This window comes from Schistocerca serialis, chromosome 9, assembly GCF_023864345.2.
Source record: "Schistocerca serialis cubense isolate TAMUIC-IGC-003099 chromosome 9, iqSchSeri2.2, whole genome shotgun sequence".
NCBI classification, from domain to species: Eukaryota; Metazoa; Arthropoda; class Insecta; order Orthoptera; family Acrididae; genus Schistocerca; species Schistocerca serialis.
In genome coordinates, this window is record NC_064646.1 from 5731043 (window position 1) to 5753510 (window position 22468).

The window sequence follows — 22468 nt, forward strand, 5'->3', positions numbered from 1 at the left end:
AATAGCAAAACTCCTTTACTACTTTAAGTGTCTCATTTCCTAATCTAATTCCCTCAGCATCACCCGACTTAATTCGACTACATTCCATTATCCTCGTTTTGCTTTTGTTGATGTTCATCTTCTACCCTCCTCTCAAGACACTGTCCATTCCGTTCAACTGCTCTTCCAAGTCTTTTGCTGTGTCTGACAGAATTAAAATGTCATCGGTGAACCTCAAAGTTTTTATTTCTTCTCCATGGAGTTTAATACCTACTCCGAACTTTTCTTTTGTTTCCTTTACGGCTTGGTAGGTAAAATAATTCGGAAAATAGGGGAGAGTTGCTGGTAAAAGTAAAGCTGTCGAGTGCGATCGTTGAACGTATATCCATAGCACAGTACGTAGTGCAAAAGGTAAAGGCTCTGCGTTCGAGTCCTGGTCCGACACAAATTTTTATCAAGAGGTGGTTTTGGTCAGCGCATACCCCGCTGCAGAGTGAATATTCAGTCTTAAATTGTATGACGACTTGGACTAATTAATTTACGAAATTCCTCATTGCTTTTCTAAGGGAATAGGATTCAATATTCATCTGAGAAGTCTCAGTCGTGACGCCGTCTTGTTATCAACGGCTCGAGCAGCCGGTGCAGACACCTTGGCAGCCACGCAGACTGGCCACAAGGCAGTACCGTCAGCTGGGTGGTGGATCAGCGGCCGCAGGGGGGCAGTCAGTGTCTTGCGAGCAGGGGGTGGTGGTGGCGTTGTAGCGGTGGGCTGGGGTGGGCAGATCAATACACAGGCAGCGGGCGGGCACATGCTGCTCTGTTAGCCCGCCGCCTCCAGGTGTCGCGGAATGAGGCTTTACCATAACCACGGGAGCCAAACACAGTGAATTACGTATCACAAAGGTCAAAAATTAACCAATGCCCACTACAGTAGTACAAGTATGCATGCATACTAGCTCTGCACTCGAAGAGATTGAAAAAGAGAGTCATAAGGTCAGAGAAGACTAAGTAAACATTCCAGAATTTGAATCAAGAACAGGCGCCAACATAAGCAACTCAGAAGCAACTTAAATGAATTAATAATTGCAAATCTTCCGATTGAAACTGAATACCAACTAGGTGCAATATCTCCATACTTAACAATCGTGTACAGCCCCTCGCTCGATGAGAGATCTATACCGAAACACATTCCATAGGTCACGCCAATTTCAAGAAAGGCAAAGGGAGTAATGCACTAAATTACACGCTCATATCGTTAGCGTCGATATGCAGCAGGATTTTAAACATATGTTTTGTTCGAACATTATGAATTACCTCGAAGAGAACGGTCAATTGACACACAGTCAGCACGGATTTCGAAAACGTCTTCCTTATGAAACACAACAAGCTCTTTAGTCACACAAAGTCTTGAGTGCCATTGACAAGGGACTTCAACTTAGTTCCGTATTTCTAGATTTCTAGAAGGCTTTCGACAGGGTACCTCAAGCCTAGTTTACACGACGACATGGATTGCGCCACTCGTTCCGTGGAATGAGTTGCACGCAAGTGGTTTCACATATAACTGTAGACACGGCGACACCAGTGTATATTTCAGTTTTGTCGTTTTGTGGGTCCCTGAGTCGTGTCTGAAATGAAAGTTTTGGCAGCTGCACGTCGTACGAGTTGTGATGGAGTTAAAGCCTGTTGCATGGAATCGCTCTATAAGAAAAAAATAAGAAACGTGATTCGATTCATGACTGGATTAAGAAAAGACGTCAGTTCGGTTGCTCAGCATCCTTGCTGAAATAATTTATAGCGGAAGATCCAAGAGGTTCTTTTAATTGTCTTACAATGTCACCAGAACTGACCACATTTCTTCTAAATAGTGTTATCTATTCGATAAGGAATAAAGGTACTATAACGCATGAAGCACTGTCGCCAGAACTGAAATTACGTATCATATTGCGCACATTACAATCTAGAACACTCGGCATGCTATAAGACACGGTTTTAGTTTGATGATGACGCTATTTCATTAACACCCATAATTATTAACATTAACTGTAATAATTATTGACATTAGCAACAATAATTATTCGAAGCAGGCCGCATTAAGAAGAGAATGGTTTGCAAACTACTCTCTTGAAGATAGATCTGTACCGTCGAAGTATTTCAAAATTCTGACAAATGTGAATGGGGAGCACTGCAGCGAAGTTTTAAATAGATGAGTATTGAACAAAGAATGCAGCTTCTTCAATTTGTATAGCCTTCCCTCCTGTCAACAATATTCCTTAACAAAGAGTTGGCCAACTCTAACGATGGGGTTTTTAGTCTTGTAGACGAGAGCATTGCCACAGCTAGTATTACACTTGCTTGTATTTTTCTTAATCCAGTCGTGCATTTGCTCCTAACTCAATAAATTTCGTCCTGCAACTCAGATATTGTCAAATCATCTATATTATGATGGCACCTGACGGTCTCTGTGCAGATATATGTTGCTTATTTTCATAATCAGCATCACTGAAACCCTACAAACGCCTATGCAAAGCATGGATAGCCAAAAAGCGAACGTTATTCTCCGTACCTCACTTCGTATTTCAGTTTGTCTACACTCTTCGAACACACATAACCTCAAAACTCATGCAACTAGTGTCGCCAAAGTTGGAACACGCAGAAAGTGTTTAGTTTCACCAACCAGTTGCGCAAGCGCGCGGCGCGCATGCGCAGTGGCCGGTAGCGCAGTTGCCTGCAACCTAGTGTCGTCGTGTAAACCAGGCTTCACAAGCGGCATGTTATGAAATTATGTGCTTATGGAATGTCGTCTCGGTTATGCGACTGAATTAGTGATTTCATGTCAGAGAGGTCACAGTTCGCAGTAATTAGCGGAAAGTCATCGAGTAAAACAGCAGTGATTTATATCGTACTCCAAAGTAGTGATGTAGCCTCTATGGTGTTCATCAACCACAAAAACGGTTTGGATGACGATTTGAGCAGCTGTCATAGATTGTTTGCAGATGTTGCTGTCGTTTTATCATCTAGTAAAGTCATCGGAAGATCAAAACAAATTTCAAAATGATTTATAAAAGGTATCTGATGGTGCGAAAATTGGCAATTAACCCTAAATAAAGAATAGTTTGAGGTCATCCACATGAGTGCTGAAACAAATCCGTTAAACTTCGGTACCACGCTAAATCAATCAAATCTAAAGGCTGTAAATTGAACGAAATAGGTAGCAATTATAATTACGAACAGCTGATATTGGAAAGAATACATAGAAAATGTTTTGGTGAAGGCGAACCAAAGACAGCGATTTATTGGCGGAAGGTGCAACAGATCTAGTAATGAGACTGCGTCCACTACGCTTGTCCGTCCTCTTTTGGAGTACTGCTGCGCGATGTGGGATCGTTACCAGATAGGATTAACGGTGTACACCGAGAAAGTTCAAAGAAGAGCATTTCGTGTTATTGAGAAATAGAGGAGAGTGTGTTACGGACATGACACAGCATTTGAGTTGACTTAATTAAAACAAAGGCGTTTATCGTTGCAGAGGAATCTTCTCACGACATTTTAATCACCAACTTTCTCCTCCGTATACAAAATATTTTGTTGATGATGACCTACTATGGTGTATCAATGTACGCAGAACTCTAATTTTCCGTGCGCCGAATTGATATTGTGGTGAACGGCATTTACCGATTGCGGGGATCGGACATTTCTGTGCTACGAACGTAATTCTGTGTCTTAGCGAACCACAGATATGTTTTGTAGACTCTTTGTTAAGAAAATGGAGACATAGGACGTGTGAGAGGAGCAGAGAGATTGTATTGTTGTGAGAAGCCATTAAGGTATATAGTAAATGTACAAATAGTGTTTTGCACAAAATAGAACCCTATAACTAACATCAAGTATTCAAGGTGTGTTTATCTCCATACCGAAATTAGTTAATAATCACGGTACAGATATTGCGAGACGTAGATCGCTCGGAGGTGAAGTTAGGGAACGATAGTACAAACCTGCATTTTCCACGGTCATAATTCGTCGAGAGATTATCTCCGAATTGATAAACGTTAACTTGCTAAAGTGTTGGACCTATCATCCAGATTCATCAAATAACATAGCACACAGTTGTGCCGAACGATCTCCGTAGCATTAAAGGTTTTAGAGATTTCAGGCAGAGCAGATAACGACGAGGAATGTCCACGAGATCGCCGCTGCGGAATACACCTCTACATCTACATCTACATCCATACTCCGCAAGCCACCTGACGGTGTGTGGCGGAGGGTACCCTGAGTACCTCTATCAGTTCTCCTTTCCATTCCAGTCTCGTATTGTTCGTGGAAAGAAGGATTGTCGGTATGCTTCTGTGTGGGCTCTAATCTCTCTGATTTTATCCTCATGGTCTCTTCGCGAGATATACGTAGGAGGGAGCAATATACTGCTTGACTCTTCGGTGAAGGTATGTTCTCGAAACTTTAACAAAAGCCCGTACCGAGTTACTGAGCGTCTCTCCTGCAGAGTCTTCCACTGGAGTTTATCCATCAACCCGTAACGCTTTCGCGATTACTAAATGATCCTGTAACGAAGCGCGCTGCTCTCCGTTGGATCTTCTCTATCTCTTCTATCAACCCTATCTGGTACGGATCTCACACCGCTGAGCAGTATTCAAGCAGTGGGCGAACAAGCGTACTGTAACCTACTTCCTTTGTTTTCGGATTGCATTTCCTTACGATTCTTCCAATGAATCTCAGTCGGGCATCTGCTTTACCGACGATCAACTTTATATGATCATTCCATTTTAAATCACTCCTAATGGGTACTCCCAGATAATTTATGGAATTAACTGCTTCCAGTTGCTGACCTGCTATTTTGTAGCTAAATAATAAGAGATCTATCTTTCTACGTATTCGCAGCACATTACACTTGTCTACATTGAGATTCAATTGCCATTCCTTGCACCATGCGTCTATTCGCTGCAGATCCTCCTGCATTTCAGTACAATTTTCCATTGTTACAACCTCTCGATACACAACAACATCATCTGGAAAAAGCCTCAGTGAACTTCCGATGTCATCCACAAGGTCATTTATATATATTGTGAATAGCAACGGTCCCATGACACTACCTTGCGGCACACCTGAAATCACTCTTACTTCGGAACACTTCTCTCCATTGAGAATGACATGTTGCGTTCTGTTATCTAGGAACTCCTCAATCCAATCACACAGTTGGTCTGACAGTCCATATGCTCTTACTTTGTTCATTAAACGACTGTGGGGAACTGTATCGAACGCCTTGCGGAAGTCAAGAAACACGGCATCTACCTGGGAACCCGTGTCTATGGCCCTCTGAGTCTCGTGGACGAATAGCGCGAGCTGGGTTTCACACGACCGTCTTTTTCGAAACCCATGCTGATTCCTACAGAGTAGATTTCTAGTTTCCAGGAAAGTCAGTATACTCGAACACAATACGTGTTCCGAAATTCTACAACTGATCGACGTTAGAGATATAGGTCTATAGATCTGCACATCTGTTCGACGTCCCTTCTTGAAAAGGGGGATGACCTGTGCCCTTTTCCAATCCTTTGGAACGCTACGCTCTTCTAGAGACCTGCGGTACCCCGCTGCAAGAAGGGGGGCAAGTTCCTTCGCGTAGTCTGTGTTAAATCAAGCTGGTATCCCATCAGGTCCAGCGGCCTTTCCTCTTTTGAGCGATTTTAATTGTTTCTCTATCCCTCTGTCGTCTATTTCGATATCTACCATTTTGTCATCTGTGCGACAATCTAGAGAAGGAACTACAGTGCAGTCTTCCTCTGTGAAACAGCTTTGGAAAAAGACATTTAGTATTTCGGCCTTTAGTCTGTCATCCTCTGTTTCAGTACCATTTTGGACACAGAGTGTCTGGACATTTTGTTTTGATCCACCTACCGCTTTGACATAAGACCAGAATTTCTTAGGATTTTCTGCCAAGTCAGTCCATAGAACTTTACTTTCGAATTCATTGACCGCCTCTCGCATAGCCCTCCTCACACTACATTTCGCTTCGCGTAATTTTTGTTTGTCTGCAAGGCTTTGGCTATGTTTATGTTTGCTGTGAAGTTCCCTTTGCTTCCGCAGCAGTTTTCTAACTCGGTTGTTGTACCACGGTGGCTCTTTTCCATCTCTTACGATCTTGCTTGGCATATACTCATGTAACGCATATTGTACGATGGTTCTGAACTTTGTCCACTGATCTTCAACACTATCTGTACTTGAGACAAAACTTTCGTCTTGAGCCGTCAGGTACTCTGTAATCTGCTTTTTGTCACTTTTGCTAAACAGAAAAATCTTCCTACCTTTTTTAATATTTCTATTTACGGCTGAAATCATCGATGCAGTAACCGCTTTATTATCGCTGATTCCCTGTTCTGCGTTAACTGTTTCAAATAGTTCGGGTCTGTTTGTCACCAGAAGGTCTAATATGTTATCGCCACGAGTCGGTTCTCTGTTTAACTGCTCAAGGTAGTTTTCAGATAAAGCACTTAAAAAAATTTCACTGGATTCTTTGCCCCTGCCACCCGTTATGAACGTTTGAGTCTCCCAATCTATATCCGGCAAATTAAAATCTCCACCCAGAACTATAACATGGTGGGGAAATCTACTCGAAATATTTTCCAAATTATCCTTCAGGTGCTCAGCCACAACAGCTGCTGAGCCAGGGGGCCTATAAAGACATCCAATTACGATGTCTGAGCCTGCTTTAACCGTGACCTTCACCCAAATCATTTCACATTTCGGATCTCCTTCAATTTCCTTTTATACTATTGCACTTCTTATCGCTATAAACACGCTTCCCCCTTCATTGTCCAGCCTGTCTCTGCGGTATACATTCCAATCTGTGTTTAGGATTTCATTACTGTTTACGTCTGGTTTCAGCCAACTTTCTTTCCCTAGTACTATATGGGCGTTGTGACCGTTTACTAATGAGAGCAGTTCTGGGACCTTTCTATAGACGCTCCTGCAGTTTACTATTAGCACATTAATATTGTTATTCCCTGTTGCATTTTGCCTACTCCTACCTTGCCGTGTCTCATGAGGCGTCTTGTCGGGCCTAGGGAGGGAATTCTCTACCCTAAAAAACTCCCATGTGCACGCCACACGTACTCCGCTTCCCCTGTAGCCGCTTCCGGCGTGTAGTGCACGCCTGACCTATTCAGGGGGACCCTACATTTCTCCACCCGATAGCGGAGGTCGAGAAATTTGCACCCCAGATCTCCGCAGAATCGTCTGAGCCTCTGGTTTAAGCCTTCTACTCGGCTTCAAACCAGAGGACCGCGATCGGTTCTGGGAACGATACTACAAATAGTTACCTCTGATTCCACCCCGCGAGCGAGGCTTTCCGCCTTCACCAATTCCGCCAACCGCCTTGCTCTCCTGTGGTATTTAAAACGAATTATTTATATTTTCCAGGTTTTCAGGAGAGTAAAGATAAAATGAAATAAGGAACTAAGCTAAACCAACTAAAAACAATAACTAGACGAATAATTAAAATAAAAGCACACATGAAGAATATTTATTAATAATAATGAATTTTTTAATGAACTAACGAATAATAGTATATTTAACTACATAGTAAGAAACGATAATTATAAGAAAATGAGAGAAACCCGGGGTGAAAGACTTTGGTGGTTTTTTTTCCGTGCACTGTTCTACATGGGAATAATTGAGAGCAATTGTGAAGGTGGTTCCATGAACCCATTGCGATGCTCTTAAGCGTGATTTGCAGAGTGTCTGTGTAGATGTAGATGTAGCAAATTAAGATAAGGCAAATGAAGCTGATAACAACTGTAGATTTAGAGCAGTGGTCGTCAAACATTTTCTTCAAGAGCCAATAATGACTCTGTGGTTTGACACCCCAGGAAACATATGTACCGATCTTTTTACTAATCGATAATACATATGTTAGTACGTTATGAGCCTTCAATAGGCTAACCACAGTAAGGGTGCGATAAATTGGCCGTACTGGTCGTTAAAAGTCGGCACAATTACACTTCATGTCGACTGTTCTGTACTTAAGAATGCTGCCACGCTCAGCGACCCCCGAGTTGTGACTCTGTAATCAATTGCCTGACGAAGTGTCGTTGTGTGTTCTGTGTGAGCGGATGAGTAATTAATAATAGTAACTGTACTTATATTGAAATGCAATGTGAGACATGGCCACAAACGCATAATAAATGTTTTGAATATCATAATGCCTTAATTTAATTTCATATTACTTGCTACAAATATAATCTGCACATTGGTGTTGCCGTGTCTGTAATGCATATTCACAAATCCATATTCCTTGTGTGAAAATTTATACCACAGCAGCTAATCGGCACGCTCCTGAGTTGTCAACACTGGAAGATAAACAAAAATACACTCCTCCTCTCACATCCTGTAAGCTTACAGTAGCCCCTCTGCCCCAGACAGCCGGCCGAAGTGGCCGTGCGGTTAAAGGCGCTGCAGTCTGGAACCGCAAGACCGCTACGGTCGCAGGTTCGAATCCTGCCTCGGGCATGGATGTTTGTGATGTCCTTAGGTTAGTTAGGTTTAACTAGTTCTAAGTTCTAGGGGACTAATGACCTCAGCAGTTGAGTCCCATAGTGCTCAGAGCCATTTTTTGCCCCAGACATAAGTGCCCGACTTTGCTTAGCTATGGACAGAATTCTCAAACAACAATGGAACTTAAGCAGTTCTTAAAATAGTACTTTCTCTGTAAGTGTTTTTGTTTCTTACAGACAATGAGGGGAAAACAACGTTCTTAGGAAGCTCTAAAAGTTATTTGACGTGTTTGGACACGGCTGTTAGTTGCGAGGTGCAAATATTACAAAATACTACTGAGAACTGCGGGACATGTGAACAGTCGTTTCGGGCCACATATGACCAACGGGCTGCAGTCTCACGACTGCTGATTTATAGAAATCATTTTAAGAGAGGAAATGGAAAACATTCTATGTGTCAAATCTGTTATTTGTCACGAGAATGAAGAGACAACATATCCCTGTTTCTGATTTCTATCCAAAATATTGAGAAGGTGTTCTGAAAATACAGAACTATGCTGCTCACCACATCACCGCAAAGAATGTCGAGACAAATCAGGAAATAAATACGTTATGAAGAACGTCATAAGTGCCATATCAGGAAAGTGTCAGGTTGCAAATGCCAAGAAGGAAGATCTTACAAGTTGATTCTTGCATAGAAGAAAACAGCAACGAACCACTGGTAGTACTGCTATTTATATTCGCAAACAGCAAACCGATAGGTTCATCTACTGACAGTTGTTTGTGTTTATATTTACAGTTGTTTTGTATACATTAGTAGTTGCCTATAGTTGTTCAGTAACTAATGTAAACAACAACAAATGTAATATGAATGTGAACAGCTGTCAGAAGATGAATGTGTCGGTTCGAAACCAGTAACCATTAATGACAGCATTATTAGCAGTGGCTGCTTGCTGTTTTCTTCTTAACGAGAATCAATTTGTAATTAGCACACTGGCACGGTCTAAAAATGTCACTTTTCGGCAAAATAGTGATAAGAAAATTTTTGTTCCACTATGTTCTGTTGTGATATTACAAGCACAGAAATGCAGCACTACGTTTTTTAAGTAGCACAACTGCACACAGCTAAATCCACTTCCGACATCTTTGAAATGTTGTAACTTGTGAGGTAACGGGCGAGTTGCGGCGCCCTGAAAGTATTCTAAGTTCGGAGTTGTCATGGCTGCATGGGCCGCTTGGGGCGGGGGGGGGGGGGGGGGGGGGGTCGTGAAACCATCATGTCACACATTTCACAGTTCATATACACTCCTGGAAATTGTAATAAGAACACCGTGAATTCATTGTCCCAGGAAGGGGAAACTTTATTGACACATTCCTGGGGTCAGATACATCACATGATCACACTGACAGAACCACAGGCACATAGACACAGGCAACAGAGCATGCACAATGTCGGCACTAGTACAGTGTATATCCACCTTTCGCAGCAATGCAGGCTGCTATTCTCCCAAGGAGACGAACGTAGAGATGCTGGGTGTAGTCCTGTGGAACGGCTTGCCATGCCATTTCCACCTGGCGCCTCAGTTGGACCAGCGTTCGTGCTGGACGTGCAGACCGCGTGAGACGACGCTTCATCCAGTCCCAAACATGCTCAATGGGAGACAGATCCGGAGATCTTGCTGGCCAGGGTAGTTGACGTACACCTTCTAGAGCACGTTCGGTGGCACGGGATACATGCGGACGTGCATTGTCCTGTTGGAACAGCAAGTTCCCTTGCCGGTCTAGGAATGGTAGAACGATGGGTTCGATGACGGTTTGGATGTACCGTGCACTATTCAGTGTCCCTTCGACGATCACCAGTGGTGTACGGCCGGTGTAGGACATCGCTCCCCACACCATGATGCCGGGTGTTGGCCCTGTGTGCCTCGGTCGTATGCAGTCCTGATTGTGGCGCTCACCTGCACGGCGCCAAACTCGCATACGACCATCATTGGCACCAAGGCAGAAGCGACTCTCATCGCTGAAGACGACACGTCTCCATTCGTCCCTCCATTCACGCCTGTCGCGACACCACTGGAGGCGGGCTGCACGATGTTGGGGCGTGAGCGGAAGACGGCCTAACGGTGTGCGGGACCGTAGCCCAGCTTCATGGAGACGGTTGCGAATGGTCCTCGCCGATACCCCAGGAGCAACAGTGTCCCTAATTTGCTGGGAAGTGGCGGTGCGGTCCCCTCTGGCACTGCGTAGGATCTACGGTCTTGGCGTGCATCCGTGCGTCGCTGCGGTCCGGTCCCAGGTCGACGGGCACGTGCACCTTCCGCCGACCACTGGCGACAACATCGATGTACTGTGGAGACCTCACGCCCCACGTGTTGAGCAATTCGGCGGTACGTCCACCCGGCCTCCCGCATGCCCACTATACGCCCTCGCTCAAAGTCCGTCAACTGCACATACGGTTCACGTCCAAGCTGTCGCGGCATGCTACCAGTGTTAAAGACTGCGATGGAGCTCCGTATGCCACGGCAAACTGGCTGACACTGACGGCGGCGGTGCACAAATGCTGCGCAGCTATCGCCATTCGACGGCCAACACCGCGGTTCCTGGTGTGTCCGCTGTGCCGTGCGTGTGATCATTGCTTGTACAGCCCTCTCGCAGTGTCCGGAGCAAATATGGTGGGTCTGACACACCGGTGTCAATGTGTTCTTTTTTCCTTTTCCAGGAGTGTATTTTCGCAAACAGCAAACCGATAGGTTCATCTTCTGACAGTTGTTCGTGTTTATATTTACAGTTGTTTTGTATACATTAGTAGTTGCCTATAGTTGTTCAGCAACTAATGTAAACAACAACAAATGTAATATGAATGTGAACAGCTGTCGGAAGATGAACGTGTCGGTTCGAAACCAGTAACCATTAATGGCAGCATTATTATCAGTGGCTGCTTGCTGTTTTCTTCTTAACGAGAATCAATTTGTAATTAGCACACTTGCACGGTCTAAAAATGTCACTTTTCGACAAAATAGTGGTAAGAAAATTTTTGTTCCACTATGTTCTGTTCTAAATCCACTTCCGACATCTTTGAAATGTTGTAACTTGTGAGGTAACGGGCGAGTTGCGGCGCCCTGAAAGTATTCTAAGTTCGGAGTTGTCATGGCTGCATGGACCGCTTGGGGGGCGTGGGCCGATGGCCGGCCGACCACATGGTGCTGGACATTGGCCGAAGCAAGAGGGGTCCAGCAGCGGCGTGATTGTGAATTCCATGGTGACGCTGTGTCGATGAAAGCGACTTGTATGCTGAGAGTGCCAAAGATGGCGGACTCTGTGAAACCATCATGGCAGACATTTCACAGTTCATATAGAAATTAATAGTAGCTACATGAATCATGATACCTCAAAAAGTAACATGTACGTTACCATTATTTGCACTACGATTCTGATGGTGTAATCAGATTTTCAATATCTTTATTAGTTTAAAGTTTCGTATCTGATTGTAAATTATACAAGTAACACTCAGCAATGAATTTCCAAAATCCAAACCCTTAACGCCGGAAATGCATATCCTCCTATTTCCATCTATTGTACTGTAAATTTTTTCCTTATTTTGTTACCTGAATATATGACATTTCTGTGCCTTTATATATTGTAATTGTTTTACTATTTGTATATATATATTTATGCATTTATGTCGATGTATAATTGATTTGTTGTGTAAAGATTATTTGTATTTATACGATGGGTCTGGCCTAGGGAAAACTATACTATCGAACGAATACATCGATAGGTCGTGTGGAGAACGAAAGTGTTTAGGATCTTTGGTAGTGTTAACTCTGTCGCGTGGAGCGTCTGGCTGGAGTAGCGAGTGGAGCAGGTGTGTTGTGTGACGCTCCCGCGAGTTGCCGCGCTTTCGGGGTTTGGCAGCATGTAATTGCGCTCGACTTGCGATGATAGTTTCTGACATGGTGTCGCGGACGGGAAGCATTAGCTGGCGCACATCAAGAGCCCGTTTCGTCTGGTGACCGTGTCGAGAAGAAGGCGCGCCAACATCCTGCTTCTGCAACAGCGACGGCCGACAATGAGTGACTGTCGCCACCTCCTCCATCGACGATTTCAAACCTTCAATCAACCAACAAGGAAGACTAAAAGCACGTAAAGTTTCAGAACTGTATGGCAGACAGCTTTTCAAACTGTTGCATTTGCCTTGCAAAATTACAGCAACTTAGCATGAACTTTTGTTGCTCATTGTCCCAATTGCATTACCAAGCAGGGTCCCTTCCTTTTCCGAAATGAACCCGAGTGTCGTTGAAATTCAGACGCCAGCATTAAAGTACAATCATTCCATTTCACTGCTTTAATTTCTAAGTTCAGTTTAAGTATTCATAGCTGGCTACAATATTTAGATTACGCAAGTACAAATTAAGAGTGCGAGTTTTGTTACCGTATTTTAGCTTACCTGTGACTGCAGCTCAGCTTGGTACGTACTAAATTTTACTATTGTTAATTGTTCAGAATCATTTAATTCAAGTTCAAAGCTAAATCTCTTATTTCTAAATTGCGTAGATTCAAGAAGCTTTTGAAATGATTGTTGAGGTAGTCCAAGACTAACCGTATTTTACTGAATTTCGATGTGCTTAAGAAAGAAAGCTTCTTATTAATTTCAGTCACTAAATTAACTTTCAGTTTTCCGGTTTTCTTAATTCTTTTGCTAAATTAAGTCAGAGTGCAGCGGAAGTTATTACTTCTGACAAACTTTCAGTTTTCACACTACACGTGTCAACCTTCAGTTGCCACGCTTCTGGTGCTAATTATATGTGTAATTACCTTTCTTTTTCAGTTACTATAGTAATTGTCCTTAGGACTCGCGACCGTAATTTCCCCCGAATCTCAAATATCTAATTACCGCTAGTTAATTGTTAACGTAACGGCCGCACATTTGCTTTCTTCATTAACTTTACCCCTTTTCAAAATTAATTTCCAGCAGTTTCATTTGCATTTTTCCTTTCATTTAGATGTAACCCTTTCCTCCCTGTTTACCGACAGATTAACTTCGGTGACGATTGCTTTTCCCAAATTTCCATTAGGTACACGCGGTTTAATTTTTCACTGTCATTAAGGTCGACAAGTGAGGGGGAGGTTACAAACCGTTCATCCAATTTCGTCGATAGACGTGTCTTTAGAAAGCTGTTAGCGTAAACCTACATTGGCGTAAATTACAGGCATGTAACGTGAGTAGTACATGAGTTATTGGAGGTCAAGTGGCTGATTACTATCGATCGCCTCAGGCCGTAAGTATACCACAATTACACGAAAAAACGGTATCAGCATGCTTATAAATATATTTATTCATCTCTGTCTTTGTTTATATCCGAAATACGCTGTTCATGAAGAAACTGGACAATTATTTACTGTGTTTCAGAAAGCACAGAGACATTACGCTACTGACCTACTTTTACTTGCTATCTAAATCATTCGTATGTGTTTCAATATGTTTGGGGGTATTCGTTGGCTTGGAGACATGGAGGGAGCACTCTAGCCAATCACAGTGCTCGTGAATGGGGAGACTGGGTGGAAGTGGGAGAAGAGCATCGTTTCGAGAGAGGACAAGGGAAAGGACACGGGGAGCGCTGGACGCGACGGTGTGATGGACGCACAGTCGCGGGAGAGACTTGGAGACAGTGGAGCGGCTTGCGCGCGGTCGCGGCAAATATAAATACGTCAGAGTGCCGCCTTGTGCGCTTGAGATTTCCGTGGCTTCTACAGTGAAGACGTAGGGTACGTTTGGACATGAATATCTCGCGAGCAATGTTGTTGTTCGTAACTAATTACGTGCAGTAGGAATCTATTGTTTCTTTGTTATTCAACTTATAATTTATTTAATTGCTGGACCATCGACACCAGTAAGTGTTTTACAGAAATAAAGGGCATTCTTAAAGGTGCTTCTGCTGTCGTACTCATCATTTAAAGTCGTTAAAATAGTACCTGCAGAATTTATTTAATTGCAATCTTTCATTTAAAATTTCTACGTTAAACTCGCAATTGCCGAGTGATAGGAGCCTTCCACCATTCGATTCATGTGTGTATTCATATTGTATACTGTAGACTCAGCATTATTTTGCTTGTAATGCGGCAACTATGTATCCCAGCCACTAGACAACGAAACCAGCCAAAACTTTTAATATTTCAAATTTGGGTCTGAGGTTACATAGTTGAGGACCACCACACCACATCATTCCATTTGAAAGCCCGCCAACTCCAGAGGCAAGGACAACTTGACACATACACTATGTAGCAGTTACTAACGCTTGTTTCAAAGACTTTCACCGTGAGTTGACACCTGGATCAAGTCTACCGACATGCGAAAGAGAACCGAGAACGGAATAAAACTTAAAACGCGTTTTCTGAAAAAAAAAAAAAATAGCAGTCAGATCATTTTCCGTTTCCACGTTTCATTTGACGGTATACTCTCCTTGAAAATCTGAAGACAACAGGGGTAATATACAGATAGGGAAATGTTATACAGAAACGAGACCACAGTTATTAGAAATGAATTGCATGAAAGGGTACCAGTAGATGAGAAGCAAATGAGACAAGGTTGTAGTCTCTCTCCAACATTCATCAGTTTGAAAATTGAGCGTTTAGGAAATGAGACCTAGTAGCATCAACTAAAGAATGGGGTACAACCGGCCGCCTTTGATTAACGACGTCATAGCTTACTCACAGATATTAATGTTTTATTTTCGAGCCACATATAATAAACCGGTTATCTTCCGTGGCATAGCGTCATCATTGTAACTTTAAATTAATAATGTATTTTTAAAAGACATAGCTAGACATTTGGTAAGATTTTTGTCGCTTATATTGATGTAAATCATTTGTTGGTTCGAATTCATTCGGAATTTATTGACATTCTTACTGAGTTTCAGATAATTCGGAAGAATTGTTTTTTATTCTGGACAACTTTTCTCCGTCGTGTTTGGGTTCGTCAGCTGCAGTATGGAATACAAATTTTACAGTTGTTGCGTTTTTTCGCCTTACTTTGCACTAGTGTTACTACGACATTTTTCAGTCTATAGTAGTACTATCGAAGACGAAAAGAGAGACATACGAAATATTTGTATCCCGTAATGCTAGCAAAGACGAAACAAGCGGCATACATAAGATTGGCATCTCAACTTTTCAGTTAACCTACATAGCTCAACTGAAGAATGGGATACACAGCTTTACTTTTGCCGGTTTTTTCGCCGTTACTGGTACTACTACGCTAATTTGCAGTTGATACTATTAGTATCCCAGGCGAAAAAAATGGTATCCCATACATAGTGAATTACGGTATACAAATTTTGTATAAGTCACATTTTTTCGCCCTCGTGCAGTTGAACTGAGGTACAGGGTGCCAAAGTTATGCGTGTCTATTTCTACGTCTTCGCCAGCGTTAATATCCCACACTTCAGTTGACTTTATAGGTCAACTGAAGAACAGAATACTAGGCCTAAAAGAAGCGATATACTTAACATTATGTTCTAAATATGGATGTACGTGATATGTGTCTACAATTTCATTTCTCTGTCATGCATTCCTTTGTTTCTAAACATTCATTTTTGCCGTTAAATCTGTGTAACAAATCATCTCTGGCACTTTTTGACGTCATTGATCAAAGCCGATGGGTTGTATTCCGTTCTTCAGTATTCACGAAATTTGTAAAGGGAATTAATGACCAAGGGGAAGAGATAAACAAGTTGATATTTGCCGATGACATTGTATTTCTGTCAGAGACGGCCGATGACACAGAAGAGCAGTTTAAAGGAGTGAATAGCCTCTTCAAAAGATGTTATAAGACGAATGTCGACAAAAGTAAAGCAAATATTATGCCATACACTCGAATTAAATCAGGCGATGCTGAGAGAATTAGATTAGGAAATGAGTCACTGATATTAATCGAGTTTTGCTATTTGGGGAGAAAAATAACTGAGTATTGCTGAAATAAAGGACATACAAAATGAAGATGGCAATAGCAAGGAAACAGAGATTTGATACCATCGAACATTACTTTAAGTGTTAGGACATAAGCTTTTGAAATGTGGTGACGCAGTAGAATGTTGAAAATGGCCGGCCGGAGTGGTCGAGCTGTTCTAGGCGCTACAGTCTGGAACAGCGCGACCGCTACGGTCGCAGGTTCGAATCCTGCCTCGGGCATGCATGTGTGTGATGTCCTTAGGTTAGTTAGGTTTAAGTAGTTTTTAGTTCTAGGGGACTGATGACCTCAGAAGTTAAGTTCCATAGTGCTCAGAGCCATTTGAACCATTTTTTGAATGTTGAAAATAAGATGACTAGATCGAATAACCATTCAGCTCTTACTGGATCTAACTGGAAGGAAAGAAATTCTTAGTGCGACTAAAAGAAGGGATCGGTTGACAGGGCGTTCTGACGCGTCAAGGAATAGTCAGTTTTGTGAAAGAATGCTTTCTGTGTGGATGTGTGTGTCGAGGGGTGGGGTAAGGGCTTTAGCATAAATTATGAAGGGAGACCGAATGCATTAAGCAGATTCAAGTGGATGTTGGTGTCAATAGCTAACCGGAGATGAAGAGGTTTTGCACAGAGTAGACCAGCATGGATAACTGCCTCAAACAAGTCTTCGGACTATGGATTACAACATTAACAAGTTAAAATGAAAGAAAAGTTAGTAATGGTTTGCGACTAAAACCCGATTTTCACATCTGCAAGAGAAGGGAAACAGTAAGAGGACATGGAATGGGGTAAAGGAATGAGAGGCCACGTTACTTGGTAGAATTTTGTACATAACACGATTTGACCATTGCAAACATTTGGTACAGAAACTCGAAAAAGGGTTGCGCCAGCATACACTTCAACTTAAATATTCCATGTACGTGTGGATAACACGCTTATTTGGCTTCCGTGTTTCTGAAAAGCTGATGTAAAGGTAGAAGAACGTCAAAAGTATTCGCAGTCGCGAATACGAACAATCAGCAGTTGCGTAAGGGAATGACGACAGAGAAAATTTGTGCCGGACAGGAGCTCGAATATGGATTTCTCCCTCTACGCGAGTGGTAGCCTTAACCGCTTCGGCTATCTGTGCACAACTGACGGCTAGACTCAAACTTCCACATGTATCGTTCCTGTGTCACAATCTGTACTCGTAGACACATTATCTAATTCTAGTACAGGGAAGGACACTTAAATTAAAAGTCGCTGACCAGTATCGGCGAATAAATAGAATATTGCAGTACCTGTGTTGTTCAAAAGAACAATGCAATGTTCTTTCATGTATGTATGCATATCTGAAAACAGCATTGCGTGGTTCTTCTTAACAACAAAGGCACTGAAATATCATAAAGGAGAAATGGTTTAACATACACACGTTCACTGCTACGTATCCATTTAAGTTAACTGACAGAAATTGCAGACATGCACCCGAATAGTGGCCTCGACAAGCACCTATTTTTGCCAGGTAAAGACTGCGCCATTCTCAATGCTCAACTTAAACAAGAGATCGGTAGACATGGAAACTTAAACCATCGGTAGGTGAGGCTGCACCTGATAGAAGATCCAGAGAAGGAGTACGGAGAAAGACTGCACACGCCGTAGACAACAAACAGCACGATATAACGAAACCATTAGCGAGACATGGAAGAAGTTCAGTCTGCTGCTAGATTTGTTACTGGTAACTTTGATCAACGTACGAGTGTTATAGAAATGCTCGAAGAATTCAAGTAGGAACCCACAGAGGGAAAAAGACGTTATTTTCGCGAAACACATTTGAGATAGTTTAGAGAAAGGGCATTTGCGACAGTCTGCAGAACAATGCTACTCCCATCAACATGCCTGTCGCGTAAGGAGACCGAAGCCAAGATAATAGAAATCAGAGTTCGTACAGAAGCATGTAGACATTTGTGTTTCCCCCATTCCACCTGCGAGTGGAACAGGAAATGTAATGATTAGTAGTGATACACGGAGCGCCATGCGCCGTATTGTGACTTGCCGAGTACGTGTTCGGACTTAGATGTAGAACATCAAACGTTATCAGTAGTGAATACTAAACACCGGAAGGGACAGAAGCATTAACTCTGTTCCTCCTTTGTTTGCTTACTGAGACAGCAGAATTCCAACCAGAATTTTATCAAAGAACCCCGTTTCAAGTGTTACTTTTCTTACCATCTTTCGGTTTCCTGGATGGCGTACCCCCGCTCATAGAGGATTTAAACTGTCATGCACCGCACTTCTTCCAAACATATCTCGTGGAGAAACAGCGGTCTAGCTAAAAGTACTATGAAATAGATTAAAAATAGTCCCTGCCGCAATAGAACATTTATTTGTAATGGTTACCCGTCAGAATGTGGCCATCTTCAGACCATTTATACCGTATGGTAGGTAGTGGCGGCGGACGCAACAGGTGTTACGTCTCCACGAAAGTCAACTGAGCATTTGACGTTCTTGGAGTCATAACACCACTTTTGTTCACCGTCACAGCCTGCCATCATGGTATAAGCGGTCTGTAGAGGGTCGCAGTCTGACCGAAATCGCCAAACACCGTACATAAATGTTTTATCGCGGTCGAGGCTGTTTTTAATCGATCTTTAATGCTATGCTCGGTGTTTGCTCATTTCGTTTGTGCCGTGAGGAGGTCACATTGAAGTATTTGTGGTTGTCGAGTGCGTTACCCGTCTACAGTGCTGTAACTATGAACATTCGGTTTGTTGGGAGAAGTTTAAGTATCAGAAGATTTGTATACATTACCGTTTACTGAAAAATTAACTGCATTCTGTATGCACTTTAGAGAATTCAAGACGTAGTATCGTCCAGGTTAGCATGAGCCAGTCCTTCATGTGCCAAACTCTAGCTTTCCCGCCCAACGAGAACTCTTTATGTATACCTTACGTACTATATTAACGAAAAGAAAGAGAAAAGGGACTTCTGTCTGTGATGTAGCGTCAGGGGTAACCGCAGCCATGGTCTCCGAGCCGATAGTCCATGCTGCTGCAAACGTCGTCGAGCTGTTCGTGCAGATGGTTGTTGTATTGCAAACGTACACATATGTTGACTCAGGGATCGAGACGTGGCTGCACGATACGTTACAGACATGCGGATAAGATGCCTGTCATCTCGACTGCTAGTGATACGAGGTCGTTGGGATCCAGAACGGCGTTCCGTATTACCCTCCTGAACCCACCGATTCCATATTCTGCTAACAGTCATTGGATCTTGACCAACGCGAGCAGCAATGTTGCGATACGATTATCCGCAGTCGCGATAGGCTACAATCCGACCTTTATCAAAGTCGTAAACGTAATGGTACGCATTTCTCCTCTTTACACGAGGCATCAAAACAACGTTTCACCAGGCAACGTCGGTCAACTGCTGTTTGTGTATGAGAAATCGGTTGGAAGCTTTCCTCATGTCGGCACTTTGTAGGTGTCGCCACCGGCGCCAACCTTGTGTGAATGCTCTGAAAAGCTAATCATTTGCATATCACAGCATCTTCTTCCTATCGATTAAATTTTGCGTCTGTAGCACGTGATCTTCGTGGTGTAGCAATTTTAATGGCCAGTAGTGTAATACCCTCACAGACACACGTATACACTTGCAGTGGCCCGCATCTCGTGGTCGTGCGGTAGCGTTCTCGCTTCCCACGTCCGGGTTCCCGGGTTCGATTCCCGGCGGGGTCAGGGATTTTCTCTGCCTCGTGATGGCAGGGTGTTGTGTGATGTCCTTAGGTTAGTTAGGTTTAAGTAGTTCTAAGTTCTAGGGGACTGATGACCATAGATGTTAAGTCCCATAGTGCTCAGAGCCATTTGAACCATTTGAACACTTGCAATGGAAGAGGTACTGACTTGAAATGAGAATGACTCAGATTTACGGAACTATTTGCAATGGCGAACTACTTCTCTGAATGTCTCTTAATTGTTATGTGTAAATTTACACTGATGAACCGGAACATTATGACACCTACCTAATAGTCGGTATGTCCGTACTTGGTACGGAAGACAGCGGCGACGCCGCGTGGCTTAGAAGCAATAAGCCTGCGGTAAGTCGCTGCAGGGAGTCAGCACCACATCTGTGCTAGTAAGCCACCTACTACCCGTAAATTCCAGGGAGGGGGGCGATGAGGTCTGACGCCAAGCTCAATCCCAATCCAGATGTGTTTGGTCGGGTTCACATCTGGTGAGTTGGGGAACCAGCATGTGAGACATGACCACAAACGCATAATAAATGTTTTGACTATCATAATGCCTTAATTTAATTTCGTATTACTTGCTACAAATATAATCTGCACATTGATGTTGCCGTGTCTGTAATGCATATTCACAAATCCATATTCCTTGTCTGAAAATTTATACCACAGAGGCTAATCGGCACGCTCCTGAATTGTCAACACTGGAAGATAAACAAAAATACACTCCTCCACTCACATCCTGTAAGCTCACAGTAGCCTCTCTGCCCCAGACATAAGTGCCCGACTTTGCATAGCTATGGACAGAAATCTCAAACAACAATGGAACTTAAGCAGTTCTTAAAATATTACTTTCTCTGGAAGTGTTTTTGTTTCTTACAGACAATGAGGAGAAAACAACGTTCTTAGGAAGCTCTAAAAGTTATTTGACGTGTTTGGACACGGCTGTTAGTTGCGAGGTGCAAATATTACAAAATACTACTGAGAACTGCGGGACATGTGAACAGTCGTTTCGGGCCACATATGACCAACGGGCTGCAGTCTCACGACTGCTGATTTATAGAAATCATTTTAAGAGAGGAAATGGAAAACATTCTATGTGTCAAATCTGTTACTTGTCACGAGAATGAAGAGACAACATATCCCTGTTTCTGATTTCTATCCAAAATATTGAGAAGGTGTTCAGATACTACAGAATTATGCTGCTCACCACATCACCGCAAAGAATGTCGAGACAAATCAGGAAATAAATACTTCATGAAGAACGTCATAAGTGCCATATCAGGAAAGTGTCAGGTTGCAAATGCCAAGAAGGAAGATCTTACAAGTTGATTCTTCCATAGAAGAAAACAGCAACGAACCACTGGTAATACTGCTATTTATTTTCGCAAACAGCAAACCGGTAAGTTCATCTACTGACAGTTGTTCGTGTTTATATTTACAGTTGTTTTGTATACATTAGTAGTTGCCTGTAGTTATTCAGCAACTAATGTAAACAACAACAAATGTAATATGAATGTGAACAGCTGTCGGAAGATGAACGTGTCGGTTCGAAACCAGTAACCATTAATGGCAGCATTATTAGCAGTGGCTGCTTGCTGTTTTCTTCTTAACGAGAATTAATTTGTAATTAGCACACTGGCACGGTCTAAATATGTCACTTTTCGACAAAATAGTGGTAAGAAAATTTTTGTTCCACTATGTTCTGTTGTGATATTACAAGCACAGAAATGCAGCATTACGTTTTTTAGGTAGCACAACTGCACACAGCTAAATCCACTTCCGACATTTTTGAAATGTTGTAACTTGTGAGATAACGGGCGAGTAGTTGCGCCCTGAAAATAACTAAGTTCGGAGTTGTCATGGCTGCATGGACCGCTTGGGGGGCGTGGGCCGCTCGGCAGGCCGACCACATGGTGCTGGACATTGGCCGAAGCAAGAGGGGTCCAGCAGCGGCGTGACTGTGAATTCCATGGTGAGGCTGTGTCGATGAAAGCGACTTGTATGCTGAGAGTGCCAAAGATGGCGGACTCTGTGAAACCATCATGGCAGACATTTCACAGTTCATATAGAAATTAATAGTAGCTACATGAATCATGATACTACAAAAAGTAACATGTACATTACCATTATTTGCACTACGATTCTGATGGTGTAATCAGATTTTTAACATCTTTATTAGTTTAAAGTTTGGTATCTGATTGTAAATTATACAACTAACACTCAGCAATGAATTTCCAAAATCCAAACCGTTCATCCAATTTCGTCGATCGACGGGTCTTTAGAAAGCTGTTAGTGTAAACCTGCATTG